The sequence below is a fragment of the Equus asinus genome, chromosome 4 (genome assembly GCF_041296235.1).
Source record: "Equus asinus isolate D_3611 breed Donkey chromosome 4, EquAss-T2T_v2, whole genome shotgun sequence".
In the NCBI taxonomy this organism is placed as follows: domain Eukaryota; kingdom Metazoa; phylum Chordata; class Mammalia; order Perissodactyla; family Equidae; genus Equus; species Equus asinus.
The window spans coordinates 27,494,677-27,515,673 of NC_091793.1; the positions used below are offsets into that span (position 1 = coordinate 27,494,677).

Here is a 20,997-nt window from a genome sequence, read left to right on the forward strand (position 1 = left end):
CTGGCGCCTGGTGAACCAGCAGAAAGGCCGACAGGATCCTGGCCCTTCACTATCTGACTTGTTTTTGTAGGAAGTCCATCTGAGAGCCAAAAGCAAATTCTTCGCCTCCTAGACTATTCGTTCCCTGCCTTTGGTGGCATAAAAAGGGCTCTGGCTTGGGCAAAGCAGGCTTTAGAGTAGACGTGCTGGAGTCTGATTACTCTGGGTTCAAACACTACGTCGCCACTTGTTGCTGTGTGACCTTGAGCAAGTCACTTACCCTTTCTGGGCCTCAGTGTTTTCATCCATAAAACAAGAATCTTAACAGTGCCCATCTCGTCGACTAGGAAGATTAAATGAGATAATGAATGTAAAGCACTTTGATGTCTGACATGTAGTAGCTGTTCGATAAAAACTGTAATTATGACTTAGACCTTAGGAAAGACACAGTGCTTTTAAGACTGCCCATCTTGGAAAACCCAGGGCTGTGTCAGTTGATTTCCAAAGGTCCTTCTTGCTCTAAGGGTCTGTGAATTATTTGACTGCAGGTGGATTTCGATTCTCTTCCCCTTGCCCCTGAAGGAACTTGAGGATCCCCAGTCATCAGCCTTAGGCAGAGCTGGGCTTAAGATGTGCTCAGATGCCTTAAGGGCCCAAAGAGCCGAGGATTTCAAAAGGGGGGCAAAAAATGATACCTCAAACGTCCTCTGGCCTCTGAAGGCACGTTAAAATGCCCCTTGGGCAAGGGTTAGTGTCGGGCTGGGGAGCAGTGTTGCTGTTAAATTTAGGGTCAAGTGGCCTCGAGAGCCTCAGCAGCGTGGTGTGCTGGACGGACCGGAGTTTCCGAGCAAACACCCCTGTATCTGGCTTTTCATAGAAACGTAGGATACACACCAGCAGCCCCTGAAGGAGGCAGGACAAGGTCTGATCTTTCTTCCAGCAGCAGCAGAAATCCATTGAAGGATTTTAAGCAAGAAAGGCCATCGTGAGGGAACTTTCCGGAATGATGGAAAGGTCCTATATCTTGATCGAGCAGTGGTCGCGCAGCTGTACCCATATGTAAGCCATTATCGAGGTGTACTCTTGAGATATTTAGGTTTTCATTGTACTGGATGTCAACTATACATCAACTTTTTAAAAAAGAAAAGTGGGCCCCAGCTAATAAGACGCGAGCGAAGAGTCAAATCTAGAAAGGGCCAGGATGGGGGCGAAGGGGTGAGGGAGGGTGTTGCAAGCGCAGGGTCGGATCCTGCCTTTATTTAAAACGTCGGTATTTCGTCCATCATGGATTTATCTGCATTGATTTTTCTTTTTAAAAATATTGCACTGCAACATTTATTTTGACGACTGAGTTTGGGGCGCCCCGTTCAATGTCCCATCTGGGGCCGATGCCTCCGCAGGGCGCATGCTCTTGAGCAGCCCACGTGCGGCCTCCCTCTTCTGGTCAGCAGTCAGGAGCACCGTCCTGCTTTGAGGAGCTCGGAAGGAGAATGTGCAGAGAGATGCTTAGACTGGGGAGCTGGACAAGAAGAAGGATTGCAACAGAGACTCCCAGGGAGCGGCTCTGGCAACATAGAAAGAAAAACACTGAGCGAGTGTTTAAATAAACCTGTGGATGACAGAGAAGATAGCGAGAGAAGGGGGAGCTGTTTGGGGCCTGGCTGTTAGAGGGGGGTTAGTGGCTCCTGGAAGAAGCAAACTCCTACCCACCACCTCCTCACTCCCCATCCGCTGCCTCCTGGAGAAAGCCCGAGCTGGCTGCCCCGGGGCTCTGAGCCAGGAGTCTGCCCTTTTCAGCCTCTTTCATAATTAGGTTCATAATTATCAACCACTCAACACGAACATTCTGATGATGGTTTTTGTACATATTGTAACAAGGGTAGCAAATCTTTGCATTGCACAGCACTTTAGAGTTTGCAGAAGCTTTGACATATGTTGACCAGATGTCAGGGGGCCTCTCTCTTTGCCTTTCTGAGATCGAGAGGTAATTTTCTTGGACCTTCCTGCGTTTCACAGTCTCCTGGGAGATTCATGCAAATTCCTGGAGGATGGATTGGGAAACCTCCACTGCCACCGCTGGGGCTGCTATTCCACTGTTGCTGACCCGGACCCCACACTCGGACCCTAAGCAGTCCCTGAGTAGACTGGATTTCACCCAAGATTTGGGGAGCAAACTGGGAAGAGCCGCATCTGGGGGCTTCATGTTCCATCTCCCAGGCTCCGAGCTCCTTAACCTTCCAGATTTCCTGGAGAACCACCGATTCTTTCTAACAGGCCGAGCAAGGCCACCGTCCCCAGGTGTGGGATCCAGCTGGCTCTAGTCCCCTGCCTAGGGGGCCCCACAGCTCACTGGGTCTCTCCTCAGGGAGAAAGTAGCCTCTTCCTCCAGAGAGAGGCCCCCACGTTTCCATTTCAATTAAGGAAATTGAACCCACCCCAAAGGAAAAACACCCCCGGGAAGAGCACAGGTTACAGGACGGAGAAGCTAAAGGTCCCAGTGATTTTTCATCTTCCTTTCTGGTTTTGGTGTCAGAGGAACTGTAGAGCCCCCACCCCACCCCCTAAAATCTTCTCCTCAAATCTCTTTTCTCCAGCCCCTTTGGGGCTACCCTTTATCAGCACCAACCCGGCACTGTACAGAACTCCCCCACGCCAGGGAGATGACACGGCCGCTCCAACAGGCCCTGACGCCTCCCCCTGGGGCCTCCTCCTGCCTCCCTCCCGTCGCTTCTCCTCGATCAGAAGGAGTTTACTTTGTGAAAGAAGAATTCGAACTTGTCAATTAAATGAGGACACTGCGTGGAACATTCTAGAAACACAAACACCACAGGGAAAGGGAGAAAGGTAAAAGGACTTGCTGTCTTCTGCACCGGGGAGCCTTTGAAACGTTATCTTGCCTGCCCACTCCCTCCAGAGGGCTGTGAGCCCGAGGCCGCGGGGCAGCGGGCTGAGGGGTGTGCAGGACGAGAGCCGCGAGGCTCTTTAAAGATGCAGAGGTTCCCCAGGGGCCAGCTGGCTCCCTGGCCCCTTGGAAAAATACTCCTCTGTGTTTGTACAGGTGGAGCCGGGGGTCCAAAGAAGAGATCAGTGCGTGAGTGTTCATGTGTGTATGGTGTGTGTGTGTGTGTGTGTGTGTGTGTGAGAGAATGGCTGTCTCTGAGTTTCCGAGTGTGCCTTTGTGTGTGTCTGCATTTCTGGGTGTCTTCGTGTGCTGCTGTGTATCTGGGGGTCTTGTGTGTATCTCTGTGCACAAGGATCTCCACATTTCTAGAAGTGCATGTTTGGGTTTCCCGTCTGTGTGTGTGGCTGTCCCTCGGTTACAAGGTTTGGGTGGCGTCTGCGTGGACAGAGGCTCGGCTCCCAGGTGTGCGTGCCTGCTCTGTGTGCCTGCGGAAGCTGTAAGTGCAGGGGTGTGCGTGGGTCTGTGTGGCAGGGGCGCATATGTGGACAGGGACGGGGTGCCTTAGGACTCACAGAAGCCGCAGCAAATGTACACACTGTCTGTGCAAAGCAAGTCATCTGTTTTCCTGGTTTTGTTTTTCTCCTCCCCGTGGGCTCCGGACCCTCCTTGAAAACAAAGGGAGCTTAAAAAACGCAGCCCTTCCTGTGTTCCCAAATGTTCAGAAAGCAGTGGTGAACTTGAACCATGCCAGCTCGGATGCCCAGCCCTGCCGCTGCTGCAGGAAGCCACCAGCCTGCCTGGCCACCACCGCCCACTTACCTAACATTCCTGGGCATGCGGGGGACGGGAGGCAGGAAGGGGGAGCCACACGGTTCACTGGACCCCAACTCCTGAACCAGTGTCGGGCCCTACATGGGAATTGAGAGCCCACGTGGGGACATAAGTGCCTCATTTGGGGGCTTCCTCCACAGAGGGGGGCTCCCTGGGAGTAAGGGAGGGAAGACGAGGCATGACACTTTCACTCGGAAATTATAACCAACCAACCATCCGTGTGGGGACCTTACTTTCCATTTTACCAGGTCTGTTCTAGGCAGAAATCAACATTTTAATCATTGCAACACACATTCACACACTCCCAGGATTCATGTCCCCCAACTCCCGTCTCGGGCCTCTCGGGGTCCTCCAATGTGACATGATGGGGTTGACCTGGCTATCTCCAAACCTCTTCCAGATTGGAAATTCCATGATTCTTAGGATGGCAACTTCATGACTCCGTGTTCCCATACTTCTTCTCCCTTCTCCGCCATTCCCTGCTTGGAGCATGTCAGCAGTGTCCCCTTCCCTCCCACCTCTGCTCAAATGCCCATCTGCTTTCCTCCCTTCCTTCCTCCCCTTTGCAAAACAAGCTGTCAGTCCTCCTTCACTTGAAGGTGTAAATTACTGATAAAGCCCTCCCATGTCTACACTTCACTGGGGTTCCCAGCCTTTATCGCATCCCAGCTCCTACCTGGGCAATCAAAACTCTCCCACGCATGGCTCCAGCCATCTTTCCAACCTTAGGTCCCACATCATCCGCCACCTGCCTCTGTGTGCCGGCCACACTCTGCTGCATGCACAGCCTCTGCACACACCCTCCTCCCCACCCCTGCCTCTTCTCAAGCCATTCCTTCTGCCTGTCTGAACGCTCCTTCCTCCTTTTACGCCAACCCAATTCCCATCCATTGAGATCTTAGTCATCCGTCAAGGACCATCTCAAACACTGTCTCCTTTATAAGCCTTTCCCGCGTCCTCCCACCCCTTCCCCAAGCAGATGTGAGCTGTCTTTTTGAAACCTTTCATATGACACAGCGTATTTGGCTTTTCCCCTTTTATCCATGTGTGTCTTTGTCTATTCCCCACAACATGACTAAGATCCTTAAATCAAACGGTGGGGGTCGGGGTGGGGGCGGTGGCAAACAGGAATATGTATTCCGTCTAAAAGGAGCTGGCCTTGCCTGCAGAAACACAGGCACATGGTTGGCCAGATCCCTAACAATTATTCAAGAAAAGCCCTGTATCCAAGTTTTTAGATGAAATCTCCCACTTCATAAATGTTGGCAACTTATTCAACTTAAAAAAATCAACAACATTGAGTAGGCCAATGAAATAGATCTGCAGGCCACATTCAGCCCATGGGCTGCCAGGTGGAGACCTCTGCTTAGGTATCTGCCAGGTTATTGAGTAAAAGGAGTGTGACTGACTCCCTGCTGAGGCTAAGTCTGAAATCCTCTCACCAGAGACTAGAGAAAATGTCAGCTGTTCTGCTGAACCGACCATGGGTGCAGGAAGGGAGCCAACAAGGGGTAGAGAAAGTCTGGAATGTCTTCATGGTCTTTGAAGCCAAGATTTTCGCTCACCTAGGGCATTGTGGCAATGATGCCACCTCTTTCCCGCTGACATCAGTCATTCGTTGCTCCCCTTGAGCACTCAAGTTTGCCATCTGTGGCCCAGAGTCTCCTCACTACATGACACTGCCCTGCTTTTTGTTCTTGGGAAGGTTGTGCTCTAGATGGAAGAAGTAGACCGTTTCAGCATCCATGATCTTTCTCCCCAAGTTCAGACTATTCTGGGTACAGTAGACTTTCCCTTGGGTTTTGTGACCTAAAGGAGTCAGAAGGCTGGGATCGGTCACCAACTTCCTGACTTGAACAGATGACTTCCTCTTTCTGAGCAGCAGGTTCTCTTCTGTACAAAGAGTGGGCTGGACCAGAACACCTCTGAGATACCTTCCAGCCTCCGGGAAAGGAAGCGTTAACCCTTGATTATGCAAGGCCTGAGCCCCGCAGCAGCAAGAAGGAATTCCTATCGGCAGGGTCTAGGCCTGGGAGCCTAAGAGGCAGACCTTGCCCATAACTCACATGCCAGTGCCTTCCTGCAGGGGTCTGGCCTCCAAAGGACCAGCCAAAGTCCTCACATCCTTTTGCAAGGAGTAGTAGCCACACTCTTCATCTGCAGTGTGGCACAGGCACTGACCATTGTTGGACTGGTAGACACGTCCCTGGAGGTGCTGGATAGCAGAAATTGTGGAGAGCTGGCCCAGGGGAAAGCCAGGGGAGCTGGGATGGCAGGAGGGCATCCCCATAAATGATTACCAAGAGGAATAAAAGTATTTCAATATTTTGACAACTGGTATAGCCAGGCAGGTGCATAGCCACTGAACATCAGCTCAGCCCTCATCAGGATGCTGCCCTTCCTGTGTACAGCAGGGCAGACCCGGCTGCCGGCAGCAGATTGAAAAATGAACCCCCTCCCAGTCTCTGGGGACCTCACGGAGCCCACGCCTCCCTCACAAGCTTGCTTAACTCCAGGGCCCCACCCCAGGCCTCCCTGGGCATCGGCAAACAGTAGGCACTCTTCCAAACCCTGACTTCATGCTGACCATCAAATCCCCAAGCCAGGGAGGGAGCAATGATGTCATTGTCCCCGTGTTTCAGAAAAGCAATAATCAGACTCGGAAGGGGATCAACTTTCAAGGAAGAAGGCCAAACAGTTTATGTTGGCAAAGGCCTCGGAGGATTGCCTCATAGAAGGAAAGGGCTGGCATGCTCGTGAGCATCATTTGTTATAAGCTGGGAAGCTGCAGTGTCCTTGGAGTCAGGAAAAACCTCGGGGACCCTGTTGAGATGGAAGATGTCGACTCTGAAACAAATGAGCATTAGTGTCATCTCTTCCCGTCAGAGCCCTCTCTTGGGGAGGGAGGGGGCACCTCAAAGCTCAAGGAAGAGCCTTTTTCCAACAGAGTTGTGCCACCCCACACTGGACCCAAGTCACTCTTACTATTATAAAGATGTCACCAGTTTTCTCAATTCGAGGAAGTTCCATGAAGGCAGGGACCTTGTTCACTACTGTGTCCTGGCGTCTGGTACAGAGTTGAGAAATCAATAAATGTTGGCTGAATTAATGGCAAGGAGGAAAGAGCAATGTATTGGAAAGTAACACTCCTGGCTTCCAGGGATCCAGGGGCATCTCCAGGTCCACTAGCCAGGCTCTGGCGGGCAGGCTGGGGTGGGGATGAGGGGACTGCCACTGATCGGTGCAGGTGTGTGTCATATATCGAAAAGGATCCATCCTTTGACAACCTTTGACTACCTTCCCCCGTGGTTCACAATCTTGCCTTCATGCTTCTGCTCGTCTTTTATCTTACTGCTAACAACTATCTGGTTCAACCTTTTGTGGTTAAACACTATTGAAAAGGCCCCACTTTGGGAAAATGTATTCAAAGTTTCCCCACGCCCCCACCACCACTCCTAAACTGTACTTCTGCTGGGCTCTAATCTGAGCTGGGTCACTTCAATGACCTTGAGCATGACACTTCCCCTCTCCAGGCCTCAGTTTCCCCTTCTGCATAAAATACAAGATAAACTAGAAGTATCCAATGTCCTTAACTTTTAGGGGGGAGTGTCTCAGCCCCCTTTTAGAAACAGAAGAAGCTGATGGAGGCTCTCCTGAAAAATGCAATTCCTCGCACGAACAGAGGAACATTTCTGCATCCAGTTTCTGGAATCCATGGCGCCCTCGCAGCCCGGCGAGGGAAGCCCAGTGTCAGAGCCTTTTGGACTCACTGATCTGTAAGTCCCTCCCAGCTCTGACTTTCTGGAATGTTAACCAAAGTGTGACTGTGAGAAAACACATTCCAGCTGTCCTCCTCTGAGGCCACCGGGGCCCCCACTCAGCTGCCCCTCGGGAATGAAGGAGCCCTGGGCTTTACTTCTGGCCCCACATACAGCCCCTCGTTTTCTCAAGACCCAGGCCTCAAACCAATCCAGGTAGGCCTCACAGAAATGAGGAGGAAGCAAAAGGAAATCCAGGAAGCTCAACCTAAAAGGAATTTCCTCTTCTCTGCTTTTCCCTTCCAATGTGGTCTTTCAAGAGTTTGACAAAGGTAGGGATAGAAGTGGAAAAAAAGGTGCTAAGAGATTTTTTTTAATTGAAGCCCAGAGAAGGAGGTGGAGACGGGCCACAGAATAGAGAGGTCAGGCACAGGGAGACCGGGATGAGCATGGGTGGGGCCTCTGTGCATTCTCCAGGACAAATTGGACTTTTCCAGCCCGTTGGTTTTCGAAAGCTATTTACGAAGCTGGACTAATCCAGCCCAGCTGTGAGCCTGTAAGTAAACAGGGCCTTTTGTGGAGATTCAGATCCCCCCTCACCAGCCTGTACTTACAGAGCTCACTCCATTCGCTCCGTAGGGCAGGCAATCAGGTGTCAAGTTCAGGCGGGAGAAGCTGAATCTGAGTCCAGGACTCAGGCCTGTCTGTCACCACTCTCAACCCGGGCAAGTCTCACCTGGGCGTCAGGATGGTGACACGGATCTGAGCCGGGATGCCTGCTCCCCTTCTTCTCACCTGGGGAAAATTGGGCGTGTTTCTTGATCTCGCTGAGCCTCAGTTTTCCCATCTGCAAAATGGCCATAATAATCAGAGTTGATCCCCAATAGATGCTACAAGCCTTTCCCAGCCATCCCCACAGCTCCTTTATCCATCTCTCTGGAGCAGAGATGAACATATATGGAGACCTGGAGTGAGCTGGGAAAGAAGCACACCCCTACAAGGGGGAGGATTTGGAAAAGAGCAGCTCTCCCTGCAGGCTGGAGCAGTCGCCATCCCAGGTGCCTGGCTCAGCCAGAGAAGCAGGGACTGAGTCCCCATTCTCACCCCCTCAGCCAGGTGCCCTTGCAAAGACCACCACCCACACGGCCATGTGCGAGCAGCAGCCACAAAATCAAGGCTCTCCTGCCTGCCTCTTGGGCTGAGAGTTTTTAAATTAGAGCTCCAGTCTTTTCGCAAAGTCATTGATCCCCTTTTAAAATGTCTAACAAGGGTTAAAATGGAAGAAAGTTGTTTTTATCTTAGTGTGAGTGTGTTCCTGGTTCATTCCTGCCCTAAGAAAAAGGCAGAAAAAGATGAAGGTGACCAGGACCCAGGCTTTTGTGGCCCTCAGGACAGTTCCATCCTGCCTCACCATCCTAAAGCAGCAGTACCCATCCTTCGACACTAGTGGCACAGCAGAGGGAGACATCCCCACTGTCCTCATGCTGTGCCCGAGGGCAGTAGGCTCAGAACCCTGACATCAATTCTGGTGCACAGTCTTAGCCAAAGAAAGCCACAGGCCATCCCAGATTCAGAGGGTGGGAAATAGACTCCATTCCTTGCTTAAGGTCACATTGTAAGGTTATGGCCACAGAGGAATCGTTAGCCTGGGACCATCGATGCAATCAACATGCCATGAGTTGAGACGGTGTCTAATGCTGCTGGAGCCTGTATTTTCCAAACCAAAACTTGGAATTGAAGGGCTGACAACGTGACACAACATTTTCAAATGGGGCTCCCTTGGAAACTCCAGGATGCGTGGTCACATTTATACCTCCACACCACTCTAACACAGCCTGGCCCGGTGACCTCCGCTGAGCACATATAGGTTGATTATCTGATTAGTTCAAAACTCGTTGTTTCAGAACAGGGATGGGACTCCCATGCACATTTTGGGGTCTAAGTCTGATCATTGTTAGCAGGACTCGAACTTTATGGGGCTTCTGATCTAGATGCCATTGAAATGAATACTTTTCGTTTTATAAATGTATGAATTAAAGCCAAGGGGTAAAGTGACTTAGCCAAGATCATCTGATTAGGTAGAGCAGTGGTTCTCACACTCACCTGAGCATCTTGTTAAAACGTGTAATCTGAGCAGTAGGTCTAGAGTGGGGCCTGAGAATCTGCATTTCTAACAAGAGCTCAGGCCATAATGATGCTGTGGTCCGGGGACCACACTTTGAGTATCAAGGCTCTAGACTTCCCAGATTCCACTGAGAGAGGACCAGCAGAGAGATGGGAGGCGACACCTGCATTCAGAGCCTCTCTGGCCCTCTGCAGCCCCTCATTTACCAATGAGTATAAACTGGAGCTCAGAGAAAAAACAATTCCTGAGATTGTACAGAAGAGGACCCACTTTCCTCCATCACTAGGCAGCTCCTAGAGAGGTGAGCTCAAGGAGCTGGGGCCACTTTGAATTTCCAGTCCCTCGAGGAAAGGGCATCCTTTCCTGCTGAGAACCCAGGCCATGGGCCATCTTTTCACTTGTTGGGGACTCATGGTGCTGGCCCAGGGGTCTCTAAGTCCCAGGGGCTGAGATTGTCCTGTCTGCTTAGTGATTTGGGAGCTTGGCAGTCTCCATTGTTCTATTACGCAGCCTCTGAACATTCCGTCCAAAGGCGTTTTGGCACGCCGCACGTTTTCAAAATGAAAGGAGGAAAAATTGAACATTGCCCTTGCTCATTTGCCTAATTTAAAAGCATCTAGAAGCTTTTTTTAGAAGGAGAGGAAGAAAACCCATCCATCTGAAATGGAGGAAGCACCTCATCAAGGAGCCAAGAGAGAAATGGAGACATAAGTTTCGAGGGTTGACATATTAATGAACAAATCTTGTGCCTGGTTTCGTTTTTCCCATCCCCTCTCGGCTTAGAAACCACTGCCTTTCTGGAAGCTCCTGGGATGAGAGGAAATTGCTTTTTCCTAAGGAGAGATCCTACCTCTCCTTGCCCCGCTCCGGCACCCGTGTCCTCCAATTTCACATCAGTTCAGTCCAACCCACAGACATTTGTTGAGGGGCTACTGTGTGTCAGGTGCTGTGCTGGATTCGTTCATTCATCAAAGACTCGGTGATCAGAGACAGCCTTGCGCTATGCATCCATTCACTCAGCAGATGACTATTGCCAGGCATCGTGCCAGCTCTGGGGATAAGGAGGGAGGTGGGTGGGTACGGTCGGGCTACACCTCATCTAGCCAGAGAGACACTCAGTAAGTAATTCTATTGACATATTGCAGTAAGCAGTTACTTGCTGTGACAAGGAGCCACCATAGAGTGTGATGTTGGGAAGACAAAGATTAAAGAGTCCTTGCTCAGGTCCATCCCTCCTTTCTGTCCCATGGGCAGCTGACTCAGCTGGGCTCCTCCTTGGTGGCACAGCCTGGAGGCAGCATGGAGGAGAAGGTAGGTCCACCACTTACATCCACAGCTGACCTGCCGTCTGCAGGCCCTGGGCCAGGCCGTCTGCCGGACCCCAAGCCCACCTCCGTGAACACACACCCACGTGCCCCTTCCATCTCCCAGACACCAGCTCAAAGTCTTCTTTTCCCAGTGTGAATCTAATGGTGTCATTGCCCTACTAAAATTCTTCCCTGGGCTTCCCATCACTTGCAGGATTAAGTCCAAACCTCTCAGAACAGTTTACAAGACTTTGTACAAGTTTCGCTCCAATCTACTTTTCAGCCCCGCGTCCCCTCCTTCCCCATTATTCCTCCTTCTCTCTGAGGCAGGGACACCCCGGGGCTCCCCAGGACCACTCAGAGCGAGGGAGGCCCTCTCTTAAAAAATCATTTTATTACAGAAATGTAGAGAGAGCAGGAAGATGGATGTCCATGCACCCATCACCCCACTTCAATACAGGCCCAGTCCTGTCACCTCTAAGCCCCCACCCCACACTGGATTATTTTAAAGCAAATCCAAGCCATTACGTCCTTTTATGTGAAAATACTTCAGAATGTACTTCTGAAAGATGAGGACAGCCTTTGTTTTTTTTTTTTTTGAGACTCTAGGTTTGTTTTAAAAAATTCCGAAATAGGATAACCAAATTTGTGGCACAGTTTTAATTTGTACGTTTAACAAACCAATGTTTTTAACACAAACACACACACAGGACAACGACTGTGTGGAGAGAGCATTAAAGAGCCCAAATCTGAGTGAAACGTCTCGAATGTGAAACCCCAGCCAGCACCGCTCTCCCAGGATGACCCTCTACTGACCTCTCACCCTTGTGGTGGCCCTGGTATTTGCTGAGTCCTCCAGGAACATTCACACCTTTGTGCCTCTTCCTTTGTGAATGCCTCTGCCTGGAACACCCTTTCCTCCATTTGACAAACTCCTGTTTGACTGGTGAAGCCCAATGCAAAAGTCCCCTTGTCCGTGACACCTCTTCCAACAACCCCCCTTCCCCCGCAGATGAGCACTCACTCTTTTTTGCTTCTACAGCATTTTCTTCATCATTCTCTTGAATGTTTACCTCGTTGAGTCAAAATCACTCTTTATAAATCTGCTGCCCTCAATAGCCTGGGGGCCCCTTGAGGGTGGGGCCTGAGTCGTCTGGTGGCCCCCAGGGCTTGTGTGAAAAGCAGTCTGGTCCCAAAGCATGGATTCTGGCCTCGGCCAACCTGGACAAGAGATTTCATTCGGTCTTGGTTTTCTGGTTTGTGAATTAGAGAGAGTACCGGCACCACGACAGGGTTCTTGTGAGGACTAAATGAGATGTGTGGAGCTGCCACACGTGGACGCTGAATGACTGTGGGCCTCTGTCGTCGGTGGCCGCACGACTGCTCCCTTCAAGGAGCCCCCACTCCAGAGAAGGTCTTGCCCTTTGGCACGAGGTCCTGGTGTCAGTTTGGGTCCTAGTTGTTTTCCCCTCACCGAGAGATGGTGGAAATTTCCCTGCTCGTGCTGAGCTGCAGACCCTGCAGTAGAGAGCTATGGACCAGCTCTGCTGCCCCAGGGCTCCTGCTCACCCCTCCCCCGTGCAGGACAGCAAGTCCTGGGAGCCCTGCACCCTTCCCTTGGGGTCCTCTCCACAGACCCTCAGCCCTGTCACTCCCCCTCCATCTCCCAGCCGGGTGCAAAGGAGCGCTTCCCTCGCCACCTAGGACTGGCCCAGATCTCTAGTCATCCAGCATCCCTGGGAACTTCGTGTTCCTGGAAGTCTCCATCATGCAGGCCAGTCATGACCCAGGATGGGTCTCAAGGCTTTGCTTTCAGCTACATCCACTTCCACACCTTCACCTGAAGAACTTACGGAGACTCCAGGCTCCGTCGCATTGAGATGCTGTCCCAGGCCTGCCTAGGCCCCCATCCCTTCTCTAGGGGTGCAGGGGCGCCTCCTCTGGCCCAGCCATGTGGCATGGGAGGATGAGCATGAACCCCAGACTGGCCCTCTTCTCCCCAGATCTCCACTCCCTGCAGGCACGTGGGAAAAGAGACTGTCTTCCTCTTCTCTGAACCCTGGGGTGATGTTAGCTGGGTTTAACCCTGCGTCATGGCCAGGCTTTGAGACCCATAGTATCCCTTTATTAGAGCATACATTCCCATAGAGCGGCTCCCCAGAGGAGAGCAGGGTTTCCACCTGGTGGTCGTTCTCCCTGCCTCTAGAAGGAGGCAGCCCTGAGATGGAACCGGGCCCTGCCACTTACCATCACTGTGACTGTGTGTCTGTGGTCCCTGTTGTGAGGCTCCCACGGGAACCGCTCGTCAGCCCTGAGCAGAGTGTCTATCACGGTCAACTCCCCATAAAGTGTACGTGTGTTTTTTTTAAGCTTCCCACCATCCTTCCTCATTAAACGGTGGGGTTTTTTCAACATTTGTCCAGAACTTTCAGTCTAAAAGGCTCCTTGGCGTCAGGAGCTGCTTCCACAGGGCAGGCACAGCCTGTGTTCCATGAAAGAAATTTTTTAAAAAGTGGAGAAGCCAGGCTGGGACAGAAGTAATCATGATTTGGAAGGGACCCTCCCTCTGCAGTTGAAAGCTTGGTTTCACAGCTTCATTTTGTGGCCTTGGGCAACTGCCTTCTTTCTGCACCTCAGTTTCCTTATTTGTAAAGTGGAGGCAATGGCCGCCGCCTTTTATGTCTCATCAGTGCTGACTACAAGGCGGGGCAAAGCAGAGATTGAAGGATGGTAGCTGGAGGCGTGACCTTGTGTGGGGCTCTGCCCCTCCGGGCTCACCTTCCTCCTCAAGGCGATGAAGGAGCTCTGTTGTGCTGGGTCCCTTCCCTCGTCCAACCCCCTCAGGTAGGGTGGGGCTCCTCTCTCTGTCAGGTCAAGCTGGAGACCCTGTTACAGCGTGATGAAGAAGAGTGGGGCATCTTAGTGGCTGGGATGACCCTAAAGGGTCATCAGATCTCTCCACTGTGTCCAGAGCTGCCTGACCCCAGACCCAGGAAGGAGCTGGAATGACCCTCATCCATCTTTCCCTTCAGTCTCAGAGCCGTCACCTCGAGACATCCTCCCTGTTGCCAGCACACATCCATCTGCTGCAGATTTACGCCCACACGGGTGACCCATTAAACCCCTGCCAGCCTCGAGCATGGAAACCCAGATTCCTCTTGGCAGGTGTCACCTTGGAAAGCCGAGAGCAGTGTGGAAGGGCGACAGAGCAGCCGTTGCAAGCATAGCGGTGTGTTACACTCAAAACACCCATAGCCAGCAGGAGTCTAGCCTTCCCTCTGGGCCCAAATAAGTGCCCATGGATATTAACTCACTTAAACCCTGGGGATCATACTACTTTTAGCACTATTTATAAATGCAGAAATTGAGGCACAGAGAAGCGAAGTAACTTGCCCAAAAACACACAGCTCAGCAGTGGTGGAGCCCAGTGCTCAGCCCAGGCAGCCCGTTCCTTTAAGGGCTCACTATGGTCTGCAGCCTCTTCCAGAGAGGCAGGAAGCAGGAAAGAGAGGCTAAAGAAAGGGCGGGTGCCCTAGCAGGGTCTGAATAAGGACAGAAACACCAAGAGAATACCAGTCACCTGGCGTGGCAGAAGTTCAAGAGAGGGGAGAGGGCACCTCTAAACTCAGCTCATCGATATGTAATAACACTGATGCTGGTGGTACTAGTGATAATAGCACCTAACGTTTCTACAGCTCTCAGTACTCTACATTTCTGCATTCACTCAACAAACTTAGTCAGATACTTACAAAACGCCTGCTATGTGCTGGGCAAATGATGAACAAAATGAATAGCGGCCTTGCCCTCATGGAGCTCAAACAAAAACACACGAAAAGAAAGGTATAAGGGCAATCACAATTGTAGCTTTGTTTGGAGGATTGTAAAATGCACACCTCAAACTTCCTCTCTGAGCTGCTTCAAAGTCAGCCATGAGCGTTTGGAGAATTAAGGTCATTTCCAGAAGAGAAGGGACAATGATCTTGTAAGGAGGAGGGGGAAGCAGAGATAACTTTCTCTTTCTTGCTCTGCTCGTGGGTACCCAATACTGATGTTTCTTGATACTTCCTTCTTTGGCTCCTAAACATTCTTCCTTCTTAGCCCTTTTCTTTATCAACTTGTTCATGGGATGACAAAGTCAGCAAGAATGTGCCGGAAGCTGAGATCTTGCTTGCTCCAATAATTGGACTGACAATCTGATTCGGGCCCTCTGCTTGCAAAGACTGAAGAAACAGTGGGGAATGAGGCAGACAAGGTCTGACACACACAGGATGCAAGTACCTGCAAGCCAGCGTTGGTTTCCCAGGAAAATATCCTCCTCTCTCCCAAGTGTTATAAATCCACGAGATGCCCAGCCGGATATTGTAATTATTTCCCATCCATGGTATTGCCAAAGTATTATTATTGTTCATATAGTAGTATTATATGTAGTTCATATAGTAATAATACTACTATAAAGTAGTATTATTGTTCACTGAAACTTGCTAAGACATTCGTTTGCCTTCCTAGTTTGCAGTCACTGGAAATACACATCCAGGCCATTCCAAGATATATTTAAAAGTCAGGCACCATCCGTACAATGGAATATTATTTGCAATAAAAAGGAATGAAGTACTCATATGTGCTTTAACGTGGATGACCCTTGAACACATAGGCTAAATGAAAGAGGCCAGCCACAAAAGGTCACATATTGTATGATTCCATTTATATGATTTTCCAGAATATGCAAATCTATAGACGCAGAAAGTAGAAGGTTGGCTGCCAGTGGCTGGAGAGAGAGATGAGTTAGGGAGTGGCTGGTAATGGGTGTGGGGTTTCTTTTTGAGTGATGAGAGTGTTCTGGAATTAGATAATAGCGATCAGAGTTGTACAACTCTGTGAATTTGCTACAAACACTGAATTGTACGCTTTAAAAAGGGTGATTTTTATGGTATGCATTCTATCTCAAGAAAGCTGTTATTTTTAAAAAACTTAGGCAATATCACTGGGGCTGTGAAAGGTCAGATCTCACTGAATTAAATAAAAGGTTAAGCAAGATTTAGAGGATAAAAACCAGGCAGCGTGCAATTATCAAAGTCTGAGAACATTTCTGCAACGAAAATAAGTACATAGAGTCGTTCTGGCCATAAGGAATGTCAGCTCAATCCATTATATCAATTTATGATAATTTTTAAAATAATTTCTAAGCAGATTTTTACAATATGTAGGACAAAAAGGAAAGCTTTAAAAAAGAAAAGGAAAATGTCCATCGCTGCATCAGGTGGTAATTTGGGGTTTTTTGGATTCATTTTAAGGAAATTTTAGTTTAAATTACCCCCAGAGAATTCCCGGCTCAGACCCAGGTATAGTAGCGTGTCTTTGACGTGCAAACTCAAATCTTCACAGCACCCTTACTTGCTGGTGTGCCTGATGCATTTCCAGATAAAGCAACCGAGACCCAAGGGGCTAGGAGACTGGCCTGAGGATGCTGTGGTAGGAAGTGACGCTAGCATTTAAATCCAAGCCTGCCTTTCCTCTCCCTCCTCATTCTATGACATCCCACAACTAGAATTTCCCTGAACCAGAGGAAATGGTATCTCCCTTTGCTTATGGCTCCACGTAAGCAGTGTTTGTTCTTTGCAACATCAACAAGAGTACCTTTAACCAAAATTTTACATTTACTTCTAATCTTAAAGACATTACATTGTGAACAAAAACTGAAGCTAAGAAATGTGGATCCTGAAGTAGTGCAATTATTATTTAGCTATTTTCTGAAGTCACGAGGAAGAGGAACAATAATTCCCTGTATTAGGGATCATCTGATTTGTCAAGGGGGCTTTTCCCCACCTAGAGACGGAGCTGGAACAAGATTGTGAATAAAAGTGAATTATGATGGAAAACCTGGGGGGTGAAATTCTGTAGTGGCCTGTACTCATGGTCTTCGGCCCCGGAGACCATTGAGACCCTCCTCAGGGGCACAGTTTCTCTGGGATGTTGTCTGAATTGTGAATTCACCCAGGAGAATCCTCCCGGGAGACAGGCTGGCAGCCTGAGCCTGTCCTGTGCCCTAAACATCACACGGCGAGAACGAGAAAAGCATCTTTGCAGACAAATATTACCATCCTATCAGCGTGTTTACTTCTAACTATTCCGTTTCTCAGGGAAACAGGAAATGTAAGAGAAAGGAATGTTTGTACTTTGGTAGGGCAGGTTTAGTTTAATTTTTCTAAATATGCTTCCAGTATTTTTCCAAGACACACGAAGGGGAGGAGGTGATCATGGGGGTTCAGGGGGGTGATGCTCAGGGCAGAGGGGGTTGAGCGGGGCGGTGACACCACAGACCTCCTTCAGCAAACATTTCCTGCGCCCCTCCTGTGTGCCAGACCTGGATCTAGGGTAGTTAGAATGAAGAAGGCAGACAGGATCTCTATCTTGGGCACCCAGGTGGAGGGTGGACTGTTGACTGAGGTCAGGATACAGGAAGAGGAGAGAGCATTTTTGAGAGAAGTTCATAAGATTGTTGGGAAAAGCCAAGTTGCTGGAGATGCCTGTGGGACCACATGGGGGCCAGGTTCAGGAGGCAGGTCTGTAACTCAGGAGAGGCTGAGAGTTCAGAGATGAGCAACAACAGACACAGACCCACAGCTTCTCAGAGAGCTTACAGTCTAGGGAGGGAGTCAGACATTCATCCAGCAATCACATGGATAAATGAAAAATGGCAGAAATGTTAAGGGGAAAGAGGGGAGCAGGCTACAACCTACACAAAGAGTTGAGAGCCAGCTTCTTGGGGAAGTGAGATTGGAGGTTCAATTTGAATGGAAGGATTAGGGAGAGCTCCAGGCAATATGAATAGCATGTGCAAAGGCCCTGTGGCCAGAGGGAGCAAAGCTAGTATCAGAGTCATAAAGAAAGCCAGTAAGGCTGGGACAGGGAGGCTGACGGGAGCATGGGGAAGAGGCGCTTGGGGAAGAAGGCAGGAGCTCCTCCTCCTACAGAGCCCTGTAACGTGGTCAGGAGTTTTGTCCTGACACGTTTCAGTCATCTGAGTGGCATGTCATAGCTCTGTCATAACATTAAAGGATTGGAAAGGACTGTGAAAGGACATCTTGTCCATTGTCCTCCCTCCAGACAGGAATGTCTTTGCGTGCAGGGCTTAAATTCCAAGGAGATCCTGTCAGACACCATCCACCAAGGTAAAGGTTTATCAGGCAGCCGCCGGGATGTTTCTGTTTCTCTTTTGAATGCGTCTTTTTAAAATGCCCATAACAAACCCTGTGTCCGGTCTGTCAAAGGCTTCATCACGCTCCCTGCTCACAACCTGGGCTTCCTTCCCCTCTCCTCTCCCCTTCCTGTTACCAAGGAGTGACTCAGTCCTGTCGATCAGCCTCTGACGCCCCCTACCCACCGTTGTCCCCGTGTCCCTGAGATCCCAGATGTGAAGGGAATGGGAGCAAGCATAAATTGCTGTCCTACTACGTGCCAGGCCTTGGCCATCCCCTAACTCGATTTAAGCCTCTTCACTAGCAGTAACCACTTAGTGATCAACTTCTTTTATAACATCGATTCCTCAAGCCACCTTCCTACTTGGCGGATGAGAAAACTGAGTCACAGAGTGGTCAGGGACTTGCTCAAGGGCTCGTAACCACAGGTGATGGAGCTGGGTGTCCTCTGGCTGGTCCTCTGGCTCCAAAGCTCATGCCATGAACTGCTTGGTTGTGACAGTCGCTGGTCCCGTGCTAATGAGTCTGCTGGCCTCCTCCTCCTCCCGCCCCCCCCGCCCCATCAAATCAACTGCGTGGACACAGTTCTGGGCACGGGAAGCCCTCGCTGATGGGCGGCAGGATCATCCAGGAGTAGCACCGTGTGGTCGCAGGCCAGTGGGCTCTGGTCAAACCCTAGCTCCTCCACTTTCTTGCTGAGTGACCCTAGGCAAGAAACCTCCCCTCTCTTGGCCTCCGTTTCTGTGTAGTATGTAAAACGGGGATAAAATAGGGGCCACCCCATAGAAGTGTCAGGAGCTTTACCTGGGGCGACAGAGGCAGTGCTGGGCACCGTGTCTGCTATGTTGTAAGTGCTCCCAAGATGGGAGCTGCTGATAGCATGGCCTCCAGTAAGGGCTTCCTCAACCTCTCTGTCCACATCTACCCTCCGCACCCAAACCCTCCACGGCCGCCCGGGGCCCGTGGAATTCAGTCTGAATTCCTACCTCTGGTATAGGGGCCCCCTAAGCTTGTCACTCCCTGTATCTCCACCCGAAATCTCACTGTTTCCCCAACAAGCCTCTGCTCAAACCCACTGTATCAGCAACTTGTCCCCAGATTCTTTCAGACTCTGCCTGTCTGCACATGACGCCTCTCCCTGTCACGGGAGACTTCATCTGACACCCGTTCGACAAATATGCCGCATACATGGCGTCTGCTGCATGCTGGGCCTTCTGAGGAGCCTGGAGATGCAGCGGGAAACAAAATGAGCAGAGCACCTGGCTTTGCCAGAGCACCCAAAGGGGCAGGAGGAGACGGGCAATGAGGAAATAAATGCATCATTACGAATGGTGGCTAGTGCTGTGAAGATGTGATAGAGAAGATGACAGGAAGCATCTACTTCAGACCAGTAGTCAGGGGAGCACTCCCTGGGGACAGAGTATTTCAGCTGAGACCTCAAGGAGAAGGGATTGGCGTAGAAGAGAATATTAGGAAGAGTCTTTCAGAGAAAGGGAAGCAGCATGTGCAAAGGCCCTGTGGCAGGTAGGAGCATGGCCCATTCAGTAAAGAACTAAAAGGTCTGTGGGTCGGAACATAACCGGTAGGCAGAGGTTGGGGTGGGGAAGAGAGAGAAACACAAGATGAGACTGAAGAGGTAGAAAAGAGTGAGATCAGGTGGGGCCTCACAGGCATGGAACAGAGGCCCGGCTCATCCTTGAATCTTCCCAGAACTCTTTGGTCCTTGATTTCCTCCTCCAGACTCTTCCAGGCCTTGGACCGGACACTGTACATAGCTGAATCTCCAGAGAGTCATGGATGTAGAGGGAATTGCCTCCTTTAGTGGGAAGCTGCACCAGACCACTCAAGGCCTGGTTCTCCAGTTCCGTGGCCTGAAGACGAGATTGATCCAGTGCTGATCTGAGCCCATACTGCTCTGACTGCAACTCCCCAAGAGAACGCCCAGCATGAGCACTGGGCCACCGCCCCCCCCCCCCATTTTGGTGTCTTGGGAGACTTTTGAATAGGACCCTTATCAGGGTGGGGATCTGGTTTCAAAAATTGAGCTGCCCCTGCTAACCAGACAGCAGCCTCTCTTGCCATTGGGTGGTGCTGAACTCCGGAGCCCCCGGGGGCATGTGAGCTGGGCCAGGGAGCCTGTGAGAGACTGGTGCTGGCTCGATATCCCCAGGGGAACTCAATAAAGCTATTGTTGGGAAGGGAAGAGAGAAAATAGCCAGCAAGATGTGTTCTGTCCTCTGTGACCTGTCTGTGTTCCGGGAGGGGCCGGCATGTGGCAAATGAGTGGAAGTGGGAATGGCCTTTGAAATCCATTTGAATGGCTTGGGAAGGGAAGGGAGGGGAATGCGGAGAAGACAAGGGTGGCACTGGAGATGCTCCACCGTTCCTTAACTGCTGACCTCCGACAGATGGCTTGCCTCTGATTTCTTGTCTATCACATGGGGCGGGGGAAGAATGCTAACATATAAGAAGTGCCTGGTTCCACTCCTGGCCTTTATGAGACACTCAATAAATATAGTTGTTCCCAGCCTGGGAGATTATACTGTGGGTGGACCCACCCAGTGTGCAATACCATGGCACCCACTTTCATTTCTTGAGCTCTAACAACTGACTTTAGAAACCTATGGGAATGTCCCCAAATTCTGCTCATTCTCCCCTTGAAAAGCCTGACCTCTAGGAATTCAGACTCTAGTTTATAAGGACTTGTGTACAAAGATGTTTAGTGAAGTCTTGCTTGTAGCAGCAGAGAGAGAGAGAATAATAGAAATGTCCATCAATAGGAAAATGGCTGAGGAATTGTAGCACACGAGTCCTGTGGAATATTGTGAAACTGTTCAATCTAGTGGGTTAGGATTGTATCTATTGACACAGGAGGCAGGGTGTGTGTATGGTATGAAAT

At 50.4% G+C, this 20,997-nt stretch overlaps 1 protein-coding gene across 1 annotated transcript in view; it reads left to right on the forward strand.

Moving 5' to 3' along the window:
- SYN3 (synapsin III) overlaps positions 1-20,997 on the forward strand; it is a 453,497-nt gene that overhangs the window by 356,232 nt on the left and 76,268 nt on the right. The window lies entirely within an intron of this gene.